General features: G+C 38.3%; 1 protein-coding gene across 2 annotated transcripts in view; it reads right to left on the reverse strand.

Moving 5' to 3' along the window:
- Positions 1–10,341, reverse strand: part of UBR3 (ubiquitin protein ligase E3 component n-recognin 3) — a 106,626-nt gene that overhangs the window by 95,693 nt on the left and 592 nt on the right. The window lies entirely within an intron of this gene.

The raw sequence follows: 10,341 nt of genomic DNA on the forward strand, positions 1-10,341 counted from the left end.
CTTGAGAGTCTCAGGAAAACATTATTGAATTATAAAATGTGCTATTACTGCTATATTAACACAGATCCGGGAAGATCAATAAAGGAGCCAGATTTGATTTCCTGTAAGGAAAATTCTTTCACTGTCACATGCATAAACCACAGCAGGTTCAAACAGGAAACCATTTCTAGATACCAGGCCCTAACCCTTAAAGTAGGAACACCAACGTAATTTTACAAATGGCACCATACTCTGTATTTATGATTCAAAGGCTACTGTGTTAAAGTAGTACAGTCCAGAATTACCCACAGTTCTGTTGCAGACTGTTATATTAATTCCTCTATAAATACTGACAAAAATGCCAGACAATGACTTGGAAGGTCTTCAGAGTCAGCACAATAGCTATTTTAATTAAAGAAGAGACTGAACCCCAAGCTGTACACAGGAAGAAACAAGCTGAGATCTCTTATACGGGCTGAAAGAGACACCTGGACAAACTCCTCAGTGGGTTACATGGTCACTGGACAAACAGCAGCCAAAGCTATTCCATAATCAGTTCCTTATACACTTCTGAAAGAACTTCCTTAGCACAGCATCAGCTAAAGAATTGTACATCTACATAAAAACGTTTCAAAATGCTTCTGAGACCATCAAAACTTTAATAGGCAACTATCAAGGCTTTAATTGGCAACTAAAAGGAGCACTGCCCAGATCTCTCCTGGTACCATCAAGCCCCAGAAATCCACCACTTGCAGGAGGCAGAAATCTCTAACGGGGGCAATGAAAGGTGGATATAACCTAGATATGAAATCCACTTTTTCTGAAGAACCTCAATGACGGAGAGAGAGAGACTGACTAGGTAACTGACAGATCACCCTGATCTGAGCTTTTTAACTTGATTTCAGTATTGCAAAATACCTCTTTCAACAAGCCTGTAGTTCTAATTCAATCTTTTAGCAGTTCATATGTCTTGTACTATATACTCTTCAAATATTTTTCTACTATACTAGAATTATGTATAAGAACGAGTATATCAGTGAGACTGTCAATTCAATGGACAGATATATTTAAGTCAAATGTATCTGAAGGTCTAACATGGAAATACTAAAAATACAGGTCCACATGACAAAAATCATAAACTTTTTTCCTTATTTTTTTCGCTGATTCAAAACTATATTCTGGTTTTGATTTTCTATGTATTTTCCCACCTTTGAAATCACTTTTCCACAAAAAGGTAAGGCTACTTACTTTTAGCAAAAGGAGAGAATAAACAGTAAACTTGAAATTAAATAAAAACTTAGGCTTAACAAAGAATATTATCCACATGACTACAAATACAATTCTGATATTTCTTATGCTGCATTAATATCTTATTTGTGAAATGCAGAACACTGTTGACATCTACATGAGTAATCAATACCATTTGTTATAAACATAAGCAGCATTAATATCTTCTGAACAACTTCAATGTCAAACTTTCCAGATTAATTCCATTCTTTCCTACTATTTCCATTTTTAATAATTCTACTGTGAATTTCCTAAATGTATTTTAGAAGTGGCTTCAGGTAAAACAGCTCCTTCTCTTTGGGCTACAGCTTCACAGCCTAGTCAAACCAGATCAGTTCTGCCACAACTCTGTCTTCAGCCCTCTTATTTGTTCTAGCACTAGCACTTGACTGATCCTATGTTAAACCGGCTCAGAAGCTAAGCCAGCAGAAGTTATTTACTTGTAAGAATATATTAAATATTTTACTGGGCCAATTTAAATCAAACAAAACTCGCAGACAAGTGTCCTTGGAAATCATACTGAAATCCCCAAATCATTTTGCCATCATCCCCTTCCTTGTTAACCTGACAGGGAGGGAACAAAATAAACGAAAATCTCAAATAAAGACATGCAGGAAAATGCCATCCTGGCCAACCAGCCCAACAAGTAGATACAGTGCTCACTGTGGAGGCAATCCCTTCATTCAAAGGAGAGTTTTTAAACTCTGCAGTTATCACAGCAGCTGATAAATGCCTTCAGTACCAGCCAGACCACACCTTTACAGCTTTTGAACATTTGATCAGTCCTTCAGCCACTACATCCTGCAGTATCTCAAGTTTCAGGTGCATTCCAGAAACCTGATGTAAGTCCATGTATACATGGATGGACTATTTTTACCCTCACTTTTCTCTCACTATTTGGTCCCCTGTCTCCCTGTGTTTAAAAGTAATTTGCTTTTAAACTGGATCGTAAGACTGCCAAAAGAAAGCATCCTAATGTCACATTCCTAATAGTACTACAGCACTATGAGTACCTGACTCTGAAAGAAGCTTTCAGGGAAAAGGATCTGGGACCCAAGCAATAGAATCCAAATGAAAACTGCTGGAAATCAATTCTTAAGCAAAGAAAGTAAGGCTCTACTTGATTCTTCAATTCAGTAAGTCATACCTAAACTGAGTTCTTATTTAAAATATAATATACATTTCATATGAACTTACATGGTACAATATATATTCATACTGTATACCTCAAGGTTGACATCACATAATGTTTCACAAAGTATTCAAATGAAGTTTTATAAATACAAGTTCAACACAAGTTTTTTAAAAAGCATTCTGTATTCTGTCTCCACTGTAAAGCTAACACACAAATGCTATTCTTACGGTGAATCTACAAAAGAGATGCAAGATACAAAGTACTTTTTGAGTGCTACAGTTGTTTCTGAGCTCCTACAAAACTCTCTCATCATTTATGTACTGTTTTTTTCCTGCTTTTGCAGTTCAACTATCAACCCAAATCTTAATTCAGAACAAAATAATACTTCCATAATCAGGATTAGAAAATTATCTGGATGAAAAGGGGCTTTGATATATTGTAGGCTTGCTTTATGCAAATCCACTGTCCCTAACAGTAACAAAACCAATGGTAACTCTGAAGAAACGCAGAGAAATAAACCTACTGTTCCTACTAAAATTAAGTTTAGCATGTTTCCCCCACACACTTTAATAACTACATTCCATTGGTTAAACTCCTTTCACCTGCAAAACAGGCTTCTGAAAGTGAACCAATGTGGTACTGACTCCAAGAGCCAAGGAATGAGCACCTTCTGCTCCTTATGAAAACTGCAAGCTACAGAGCTCATGGACAGAACTGAATACTCGCCCTTCTGCTATCAGGGACAAAGCCAGCTGCAAAGATGTCACTCCAACTCTTCTAACCAGAAAACTTCCAATGTAGAGACAACAATCAGTAGCAGAGGACAATGCAACACAGCAGAGTAACTAATGGCTTCTCAAGGGAAAAATATCACCTTTAAAGGACATCTTTCCAGGCTTTAATTTTCATGACAAAGCTGACTGGCCAGGTTAGGAGGCTAGAAATCACAGACTGGACACTAAGAAGTTATTCCAACCCTTGCAGAACAGCAGGAAGAGAGGCCATGACTCCCTAGAAGCTCTCTTGATGCTCAGTGCTACATTAAGTGAAAAAGCACAACAGTTAAAAAAAAAAAAAAAAAAAAGGAGGCAAAGCTGCTCTGCAGAGCATTTCCAGTATTCTGTTAGTCCTCAGACATAAATATCTTGTACAGCAGATAAAACTACAATGATTTTCATTAGTGTACAAGTACCCATTATCAATCAGAAGCAGCAGATTTGGCAGTTTCAATCATAAGGCATTTTAAGGAAAAAATGAATAAGAATGAGAAGGAATGGACTTCTGAGAGCTGAAGCTGAGCTATGCTTGAAAGAAACCACAAAGTTGTTGAATTTGAGCATTTTGATAGCCAAGAGAGCAACTCCAGAGAGTCACACAATGTGCAGCTGCAAAAATATTCTTTAGAGAAAGGGAGGATGCTCTGGAATAAAATTACTGCACAGTAATTGCATCAAAGTACAACTTACTTTTACCTAGTTTGATTGAAAAGCCTCAATCTACACACAATTTGAAATATATTTGTACAATATCAGACACAGAACTAGATAGCTTACAAATGTAATAGTCTCTTTGGTGCAGCTTTTGCAAACATCACAGTGATTGTAAAGTGAAACCCTTGCAAATTAAAAAAGGCTTCACTTATGCTATTAATGGAAATATTAATATTCTTTCAATTATCTTAATTCATCTGTTTGCATGTATGAATGCAGTCTTCAACAGAACTGCAGCCTTTTCAGCTGAGAAAAGAAACTTCTTAAAGGACCAGCTAAGTATAGTATTTCACTGTATTGAAGAAGGCATTGATAAGAACATGTTTCAAACTCAACTCTAAAAAGCAGTCTTTATCAAGGTTTACATGAAAAAAGCACACAAGAAAAATATTTACATTCAAATTTCTATCACAGCATGGAATCTAAAGGTATCATCTTTTTTTCCCCTTCAACTATGAACTAAAGATAGAGGAATTAAGATATAATGTATATTCTAAATCTGGATGCTTAACTTCATAATATTTAGGATCTGATTTTGCAGAATTCTTAGTCTTACACAGCATTCACAAGCAGAATTACCAGCTGATTTCAGAAGCAGACCTAAAAGACAAGCAGATCAGAAAATAAAAGATCTGGTCCTGAGCCCTCATCAGAGCCATGTGTGCCTGCCCCTCAATCTTCCCAAACCATTGTAAGTTCATGCCCAGTCTCCCTGATCAGCTGCTTTTGGAGTCCCATCTATCATCTACCTGGACAGCAGATCTACTTGAAAGAACAAAAATCAAGTTTTCAAAATAGAGTATAAAAAATATTTTCTGGCTAACAAAATTCTCCCAAGAGAATTTAAACAGGTCAAACATACAGTACGTAGTACTTTGACCCAAATACTTCATATGACAATGTTCTAAGCGACTAGACAAATGCAAAAACAACCTTCGCTTCTTCATGATTTGAGTAGGATGTGTGGATTTTAATAACAGGTATCAACCTGAGCTTTGGCCAGGCCTACAACAGACAAGGTGTATAAATAAGTAATTTGCAGTTTTCTTAGAAACTATTTATTTTCATGCCAGACCTATTATCAGTGCAGGCACTGTGCAGAAACAAAGAAGGCAGGAGTTCATTTAGTCCTTGTTACTGTAATAGCCATTTGGGTATCTCTATTAATTCAATGCAAAGAAAATTCATCATTTTCAAAGCTTCCTCTACAGAGGAAGGCACCTAAGATACTATTATTTACAATCACCTGCAGCTGCCAGATACCATTCCAGGATTTTTTCAAAAAAATATAAATCTGATACTGTACAAGTGATAAGGAAGTATTGCCTGAAATCTGAATCAACCTATATGGTCATTAAGAAAGATCTAAGAAACAATAGTTCTTTAGGAATGTGTTCCCTAAACTTACTCCCAAAACCACATTTGTTCCATTGCCAGCAGATCCATGGACAGCTCCATGTAGGTCAGATATATACCAGACAAATAACACGCCACCCTGGTGTAGTAAACTCAGAGTCCTGGGCAGATGATAGGTCCATAAAAGGTATAAAAGCAGCTTTAGAATTTGGTGGGATCAACACTGGTTAGCCCAAATCTAAGACTGCTTCAGAGAGCTCTAGAACACAGCACTTCTTAAACTGAATATATACCAAGGCAAATTACAAGGCAATAGACAAGGGATACAATAAATAAGCCAAATTTCAGACATGGCAAGATATATAGCAGTCACATCTTGTGAGCTCAGCCTTCACAGTACTGCTGTGTTCTTCAAATCAGACTGGTCCTATCAGCAAAGCTTTGGGGTAAAACCATCATTTAAGTTTGTTCAGTAACTAATATAGCAATAGTTCAGGCTTCTAAATATTAATAGTTATGCATATTGATATGTTTCAACATCTTACTGATGACTTTGAAACAACTATACATTATTCCAGATACATGTATAAAGTAACAATGCATTTAGTCAGGTCACAGCTCTAAAGGCAGTAATACCAAACTGGCACTTGGCTTTTAACCATTTGGAATACATCTCAGCAACTAATTTAGAGGCTGGTGGAGTCCTAATTAGAGACTTTCTTAAAAGAAATCAAGTCAGGCAGGTTTGAGAGCTGACTGCATGACATGACAGACTTAATCAACATGTTGATCTGCAGTGTCTCTTGCTTTCCAAGGATAAGGCCTGCCATGAAGCTCTGTGTAAACTACTCAGTGTCACCGTGGAATCCTAAGACACAATACATTATCTTAAGCTTTATGTCGGGGGGAGCCATGGAGGACAGAGGAAATCAACTATTTATAAATCCATGGTAGCTTCAAATTCCATGGTCCTTGTGAATCCCAGAATGAATTCCTGTACTTCGTATGTGGATGAACATTGTGGAAGTGGAAGTTTTGTTCTGAAGGGTCACATCCATCAGACATAACCATGAATTTATCCACTCTCACACTAAGCTAACAGCCACTACAGCTCTGACTTCTCTTCAGTCCCTTCTTGGTAGCCAAAGGACTTCAAAGGCAGAAAAGTTGCATGGAGCTGACACAGACCCTACAAAACACCGTTTGTGCCAGCTCAATAATCCTGAACACACAGGCATTTTTATGTGGTTTCATAAAACTCAGAGACTAAACTAAAGTTGGCTACTTGTAGGCTCTCTGCCTGTTGATAAAGCATCTGTTTCACCAGCCCCTTGAAGAAAGTTCCAAAAGAGCACCCTTATATCTCTGAGGCTGTGTTACCAAACCCAGCCTAGGTCCTGGAGAACTGAAAATTTCTTGGTAATTGTTAAACAATACAATTGATAGAGTCACACTGGAAGGGACAACCTTGAAGCAGCAACATGCTGCTAAGCAGGTGATCTGCTGTTGCAAGGCACTCCATAAAATAACCACATAATCCACTTCATGCTAGAGAAACAATAATTGCCTGTATGTCCCAAAACGCAGCCACAAGCAGATCAGACTTAACCTGGTTTTTCACCTTTCAGGATATGCAACCCTTGATGGAGGCATTATTTGTGTTGTACTGTAATGCAGCACTAAAACACCTCTTTCCCACATGATTAATTTAACAAATAAGTCAAGACACAGACATACTCTGAAATAGGACACGGCAGCATGCAATAGCCAAGGTGTTGAAGCTCTTGAGTATATCAGGCTATTGTGAGGGGAATCAAAACAAGACAGCCATAGAAACAAGATGATAACCAGCAGTAACAGATTACTGACTAGTTATAATAACCGTATGCTTTCTTCAAGCTTATTTCATAAACTATCAGTTTCATTATAACACAAAACCATCTACCAACCAAAAAATACTCCAGTCTGAATTCTAGGGGTTTTTTTAATCCAACAGATGAACTCATTTGAACTGTGAGCATATGTCTACTCAAAATGCTTTAGAACCGAAGATTTTTGCTTCTTCAGAACATTAATTACCTCTGAAGGACTTGCTAAATTTCATTTGCTAGATACCATATTGGAGACAACTATGAACTATTTTCAACTCCTGACACATCAATGGATTTTAAAATCTATTCAACCTTGCCACAGGTAGAATTTTTAATACTTTCACAAGCAGCTACATTTACAAACTTGAATATTTTCTAAAGTCTACATTATGTTCTAGTATATCAGACCAACTGCAATTAACTTAAAAATCAAAACCACTGAAATCTGCATGGATATCAAAAGGTTCAAGAATGTGACAATCTGATTTTTCTAAAACAAATGAGAATTACACACGGTATCTAAAGCAAATCAAGATACCTAAGGTAAATCAGTATCCATCTACTATGCTATATTCCAGCTTCTTGTTATAAAGGCACCAGAAATAAAAAAAACACCCCTAACACTCTGGTATCCCTATAAAGCAAATCATATATTTAATTAGTACTACAAGATTAACACACACCCATCCTCATACTCTAGGGCAAGCCATCTCTAGATTTGCATTAGCCATCCTAAAGGCAATGAAAAGATATTCCAGATTCCAAACTGGAGAGATTTCCTTTAGAGCAGATCAGTTAACTAAGACCTCACGAGAAGTATTTTTTGAGCTGCATCAGATAAATAATATGTATATGGAGAGCAGATAACAAGAACAGAAACAAAAGAATGTTACCATAATATTAATATACAGCATCTACACAAAATTTTATCTGAGCAGACAGATGGTAGATAAAGTTTGTAAGTAGGCTCCACATTTGATTCCCTTGCTATTAATAGAAGCCTAGGCTGTAGTGGCCAAGGTTATATCAGGCTAGACAAACTCCAGTTTCCTAAGTCCACCATGAGGGCCTCCTAACTTTGACATGCAAAGCATTCCCTTTGTAACTGTGCAGTTGATTCATATACACAAAGTTAAAACCCTATCTAAGCATGCTGCACTGTAGCAATTCAAGTCAATAGGTAAAACTCTGTGTGTTGGCACACATTAATGTTTTTTACATTGGTTTAAGCTTAATTTACTTGGTCTTGCACAGCAAACAAAGTTTCTAGTTCACTTAATTGCAATGGCTTAACATCAGTTGTTATCTACATGAGCAGAAGTGACCTTATGTTAAATGCAGACACCCCATATGCTGTCATGTATTGTCCTCCTTACATGTCCAAGAGGAAAATCTCCTGCTCAACGCCGAGTGTTGTTTCTGAACAAATATTAGGCAATTCTTTGTCTTTAATGACCAAAACTCTTGAAGGGAACTGCCTCACAAAGAAGACAATTTACTCTCAAATTCTGCCATTAAAAGTAATAAGTAGGGTACATAGAAATGAGAAGACTGTTACTCCCTCAGAGTTTGCATCTGCTTACATTGCAAATTTAACAGCAGCTTTTATTTCTTCTTTATTAAATGAGCTTTCCTCAAGAAGAAAACTGTTAAAAATAAGAAAAGACAACTGTGAAAGCTATACAGTCTGGGATGTGAGCAGCATCACAAGTCATTTTAATATTCACCCAAAAGTAGTTAAATTTGTCTATGCTCTGGTAAAATCCTGCCACTGAGAGGAGCCCTAAGTCTATTCCACAGTGAAGAGTAGAAGAACTAAATTTTTCTTCTTAATTCTCAAAATCAAGGCAAACTCTTACTTCAGTGATGCTGAGGAAAGCAGAATCACAAGTTGAAGAGGAACCGATAAAGAAAGAATCACTTCAGCAGTAGCAACTTGAAACCACTGAAGACTACTGAAAACAAAAGGAGGAAAAAAATCCACCATTGGAGGAAGTCTACCAATAGGAAAAGAGTCCACCAAAAAAGAATGAATAAATGATGAAGGCAAATAGCAAGAGAAAGAAAAGGTGAGAACAGCATAAGAAACAAAACTGAAGCCACCTTAAGGCCTGCAGCAGGAGAAAGGTGATTACAGACGCAAAGAACTGGAGTCAAGGCAACAACATTCAACAAACAGAAAAAGCAGAATTAATGAAATCTAAGTAGAATGCAGAAACAGAAGGAATCTTCAGATGCTGAATGAGTGATACAGAATTACAGATTGTAAATTTGCAAAAACAAGAAAAGAACCAAGGAAAATGTTTTAAAATTTCTCTATGTTGCTAGTGTTTGTCTACTAGGTATGCCACAACTTAGAATTCAACAGGACACCATGTCATCCAGGCTCAGGCAGTCAAGACAAACTATTCCAGGAGGCCTGTCAGAAGAGAATCTTCATTCAAGCACTCCAAACTGTCATCTAGAGAAGCCTTTAGCTAGCTGGTGAATCAACAGGAACACAAGGAGCTCCAAAAGACACTCAGCTGTAAAATCTGAAGTTTACTGGCCAGGTATCACCTTCATCCAGTAACTGGTTGGCTGATCTTTCTTTCACCATTGAGTACATATGAGAACAAAGGAGGGTTTAATGAGGTATCCGACTCTTCTTCTGACCAGGCACTTCAGTCCTGCCTCCAGTAGGTCGGAATACAAAAGACCTTTGACTTCCACAAAACCTTGCCATGTTGTATTCACCCAGGCGTTACCACATTCTTTGATTTAAAGCTTAAGGTGGCAAAATGAACTGCAGACCGGGAAATCACACAAAAATGGCTCTCTCTTAGTCAATCTGTTCACTTTGGCTTATCTGCTCACACGCTGTCCCAAAGTATTTTGACTTCCCAGCTAGCTGTTAGGCCAAGGCTGCTAGCTGGAAGCTGACAGGTACTACCTCCAATGCACTCTGCCTTATCAACTTCCCTGAAGGCTGGCACCCGGTGCAAGGACAACAAGATTCGCATGAGCGTCCTAAAAGAGGCACACACATCAACAAAGCCACCTTGCCGACCCCGGCGGACTCCTCGCTCAGCCCACGGTCCGAGCCGCAGCCGGGGACGGAGGCAGGCGGCCCAGGAGGCGGCAGGGGCCTCACTTACTGCCCTCCCTCAGGGCGGCTGCCGCCCGCGGGGCCGCCCCTGCCGGCAGGTGCCCGCCCGCCCCGCCGCGGCCGCCCCGCGCTCAC

This window comes from Prinia subflava, chromosome 6 (assembly GCF_021018805.1).
Source record: "Prinia subflava isolate CZ2003 ecotype Zambia chromosome 6, Cam_Psub_1.2, whole genome shotgun sequence".
NCBI classification, from domain to species: domain Eukaryota; kingdom Metazoa; phylum Chordata; class Aves; order Passeriformes; family Cisticolidae; genus Prinia; species Prinia subflava.